The sequence below is a fragment of the Penaeus vannamei genome, chromosome 6 (genome assembly GCF_042767895.1).
Source record: "Penaeus vannamei isolate JL-2024 chromosome 6, ASM4276789v1, whole genome shotgun sequence".
In the NCBI taxonomy this organism is placed as follows: domain Eukaryota; kingdom Metazoa; phylum Arthropoda; class Malacostraca; order Decapoda; family Penaeidae; genus Penaeus; species Penaeus vannamei.
In genome coordinates, this window is record NC_091554.1 from 12,771,499 (window position 1) to 12,776,498 (window position 5,000).

Here is a 5,000-nt window from a genome sequence, read left to right on the forward strand (position 1 = left end):
GTTACTGATTTCCCATAATCGATTACGGTAATTACTTCCGGAAGTTATTAGGGCACTTCCTGTTATGACACGTTAGGTACATAGGGGGGGGACCCATGGGGGTGAGGCTGCTGTGTCCAAGGTGTTTTTGGGTGAGGGGTTGGGGTGGTGGAACCTGTGACACCTGCTCTTAGGATGATAGTTTGACCTGCGGCAACAGGATCCATGTTTGTTTGTTGTTCCTCTTCTTCCTCTTCTTCTTCTTCTTCCTCTTTCTCGTATTCTCATTATTATTATTTTTGTTTTGGAGAGGAAAGGGAGGGGGGGCACCCCTTCAGGTGTGCGTGTTCTCCATCATTAGTCAAGGTTACTGATTTCCCGTAATCGATTACGGTAATTACTTCCGGAAGTCATTAGGTCACTTCCTGTTATGACACGTTAGGTACATAGGGGGGGACCCATGGGGGTGAGGCTATTCTGTCCCTATACACACTACTTACACTACTCACATATGGATAGACACACAATTAAATTCATATCATGGAATATGCGTAGTATTAAACCTAGGCTGAGTGACCTAGAGTTTTATATTCGTAAATATAATATTGATGTGATTTGCGTGCAAGAACCTTTTGCTGCTGCTGCTAAAATGAAAATTGCACCTTCAATTAAGGGATATCATTCTTATGTGAATACAACCATGACTGGATTGTTGACATATGTGAAGGTAACATTGCCACATAAATTAGTTAAAAAATCCGAGAACACTGATGTTCAATTTCATCATTTAAAAATTCAGACTGCCTCTGGGTATTTTTCACTATATAATATATATGCCAGATCGTCAAAATTTCTGGCTGTTTCTTTACCCAATTTTCACAACCAAGGCACGTTATGCATGGGCGACCTTAATGCAAGGCACCCACACTTTGGAGACAGCCAGCGTAATAGTAATGGGGAAAAATTCAAACATTTCATTAATAGTAGATCACTAACAGTATATGACACAGAAATAGAAACTCATTTGGGAGGTGGCAGGTTAGATTACGTATTTGGCAAAAATCTAGTTCATGGTAATGTCTGTACTTCACTGGTACGAGAATTAGTTAGTGACCACTTTGCAATCCGAACTGACTATACTGTTGACAGCAACTCAGCCCCTAAAACACCTGGGCTTAGAATAATCATCCCACCGGGCCTGGAGCATCACTTCAAGGCACGTGTCTTTGATTGGTACAACACATATGAAGTAACAACAGTTGAAAATTTCTCTCAGGATTTAATCAAAGTTGTCACTGACTACTATAACACATGGGTCTGTTCACGAAAACTCTCGAAGAAAAAGAGCCCCCAAGCCCCCCATGCTCCGAGGTGGATCAATGACCCAATTCTAGCCAAGGAACATCGACGAGTTCAGGAGCTTGCCAATTGCTATAAAGATAACAAGACGTCAGACAATCTTATTCAGTTTCTTAAAGCCAATAAAGAATTCAGAGAACTAAAAACTGAGATTCGTAGTAAACACTGGGAACAATTTTTGCAAAGCATCAATAGTCAAACTTCCATGGCTGATGTATGGAGAAAGATTAATAGGCTGACAGGTAAAGCTCCCACAACACCGCAGTTTCACAGCCCACAAGAACAGGCTAATATGCTACTAAAGCAGTGGGCTGAAAACTCTCAGCTGAGCTCACTTCCACAAGGGATAAAAGACCATCTCGACAAGTCAAAAATAGATAGGAAATTCAATATAGCAGTAGCCTGTGCTGCTATTGACCCATCCGACTTTGCCGAAATAACCGAGTGGGAACTGAGAAATGCCCTTGTGAAAGGCAAGGCAACAGCCCCTGGAGAGGATGGCATTACTTACAGTGTTCTTCGCCTCATTGCGCAGGTGCCAGGCAACCCACTCTTACACCTGTATAGACTCAGCCTATCACAAGGAATCCTCCCAAGCTCCTGGACTAAAAGTTTAATCATCCCTATACCCAAATCCAACACTGACAAATACAGACCAATTTCCTTGACCTCCTGTCTGTGCAAAGTACTTGAGAGAATAATTCTGAACAGACTCGAGTACCGTATACATGCTAAGTTATCCCCCAGACTGTATGGATTTCTCCCAGGACGTAGCAGTCAGCATTGTTTTGCAGAATACTTAACAAACTCAATACCAGGCATGCAAACCGTATTTCTTGATCTTCAATCTGCCTTTGATATTGCGAACAGAGAAATGATCCTTGAGCAACTAGCTAGCTTTGGTATTCAGGGAAAACTGTTAACATGGATTCAAATGTATCTATCCAATCGATCGGCTCAGGTTTTCTTCAGGGGTGTTAAGAGTACTCATGCAAAAGTGTTTGAACTCGGCACACCTCAGGGAGGCGTACTTAGTCCCATGCTATTTAACATCCTAATGCATAGATTACTAGGCGATATACAACTTGAGGGCAGTGACTCCATTATTTGCTATGCCGATGATATTTGCATTAAATCCTCATCCGAGGAGAGAATGCAACAGATCCTTGATGTGCTTTCAGCAAGGGCTACAGAGTGTGGCTTGATAATATCGACTGAAAAAACCAAGGCACTTAACCCTAAAACAATCCCTCTGCCAAGGTTTCACATCAATGACGTTGAGCTAGATCTCTGTCACCAATACAAATATCTCGGGGTGGCTGTTAATGATGCAGAGTTCATACAAAACCTGAAGAAAAGGCTGTGGGAACGTCTGAAGCCACTTAGGACACTTGTCGGCAAAGACCATGGTATTAATGTCAATATTGCTAGACTCTTTTACCTGTCATACATACGGTCGGTCATAGATTATCATGCATTGCACCTAGTATTATACAAGGAATCAGAGTTGGCTAGTTTAGAAATTGAACAAAATGAGGCCATTAGGCTTATTCTCGGCGCCCCTAAGACAACGAGGATTGTGAATATGAGATCAGAACTTAATTTGCCGTCTGTCTATGAAAGAATATTATACATAAACACCACTTTTAGCGTCAAAGCAATAAGAGAACCCCTCTATTGTACAGAGTTCCAAAGACAACTAAAACATAGAATAGTGGAGCTAACTTTGAATGGCAACATCGATTCAAATTCAAATCCATGGCAACAAGTAACATGTAAGCACTTGTCTCAGCTGAACATATCCATAACTAAGACCCTACATGGACGTTCTGCTCCACCGTGGAAAATGTCGGACCTAAGTGTATTTTATACGACTGCCCCAAAAAAAGACAGTGTCCTCCCTGCTGTACTTAAGCAGTATGCTTTAGCAATTATCAATGAGCACCTTGAAACTATGCCCAATGCGTATGAATGCTACACTGATGGATCCTTGCAGTCTGGGAGTAGAGCAGGATGCGCTTTTGTCGTATATAAAAACAATATTTTGCAGCACCAGGATTGTAGGCGGGTTCATGACTGGGCTAGCACTACGCAAACTGAGTTGGCAGGAATGCTCATAGCCACCGAATTTCTATTAAGTCAAGGCTCAGGAGTAATTTTCTGCGACTCACAGAGTGCTCTCCAGGCATTGAACACACTAGACAAAGGTGCAGGAAATATTGCAAATGACATAAGGATAAATGTGTATCGTGCAAAAGAACGAGGCCATGATATACGTTTTGTGTGGATACCATCGCATGTTGGAATCCCCAGGCATGATTATGCTGACCGCCTAGCAAAATCAGCATGTGGCAAGCAAAGTGTTGATATAGATCTTGGAGTACCTCTTGCTAGGATTTCACACATAATTAAAACTTCCTTCAAAGAGGACTTGTCTGACTTGATTAATTCTCAACGGCCTGAAAGCTGTAGCATAAAGCACTATGACAGGTTTATGCAAGATGTTTTCATCTATGGTTTATACAAAACAAGAACAAGACAGTGTGATATTGTGACCGCAAGAATCAGGCTGGGATATAGATTGTACTGGCAGTTCAGTACAGCCTGTATTGTTGAAGAAACGAAGTGTAAATTATGCAATGAAGAATATAAGCGAACACTTGTACATTATATCTCAGAGTGCCATGTAATACAGCCTTTCAGACCACCTAGCATGAGGTATGGAGAACTATGTAACTACTTCATATCATCTGATGTCTTGGAAGATATAATTATGATATATCCTAAATTTGGAATGTAGTATCACATGACCACATATCAAATGTTACATTGCCTTTCCACGCCCAAGCCGTATGCCGGCTTGATAGATGAGTAGATAAATTACTGATTGTTCTTTTCTTTTAAATGATATATTTTACACCGTAATAATTTTATGATATAGATTTATTCTGTAATACTATTATATAATGCTTTGACCATGTATCAAATGTACTACAGCTTGCCCACGCCTGTGCAGTTAGCCAGGGTGGTAAATAAATAAAGGACTAAGGAGACCCCGTGGAAAGATTTCATTTCATGCCGATTAATGACAGATTCAATGAATCGCTTGGTCTTAGTTTTCCATCAGTCAAGGCGAATCAACCGAGGAGTGAGCACCATTCTCATCATTTAGTACGGGAACGACGTGCTGTAAATGACCTGTGCGCCTTATATACAATATATACATACACACAAACACACACACAATATATATATATATATATATATATATATATATATATATATATATACATATATATATATATATATATATATATATATATATATATATATATATATATATATATATACATATATATATATACATATATATATATATATTTGTATATATATACATTATATATATAAATATGTATATACATATGTGTGTATATATATATATATATATATATATATATATACATATATATATATATATATATATATATATATATATATATATATATATATATATATATATATATACAGACATAATATGTATATATAATATACATATTATATATATATATATATATATATATATATATATATATATATATATATATATATATATATATATATATATATATATATATATATAGACATAATATGTATATATAATA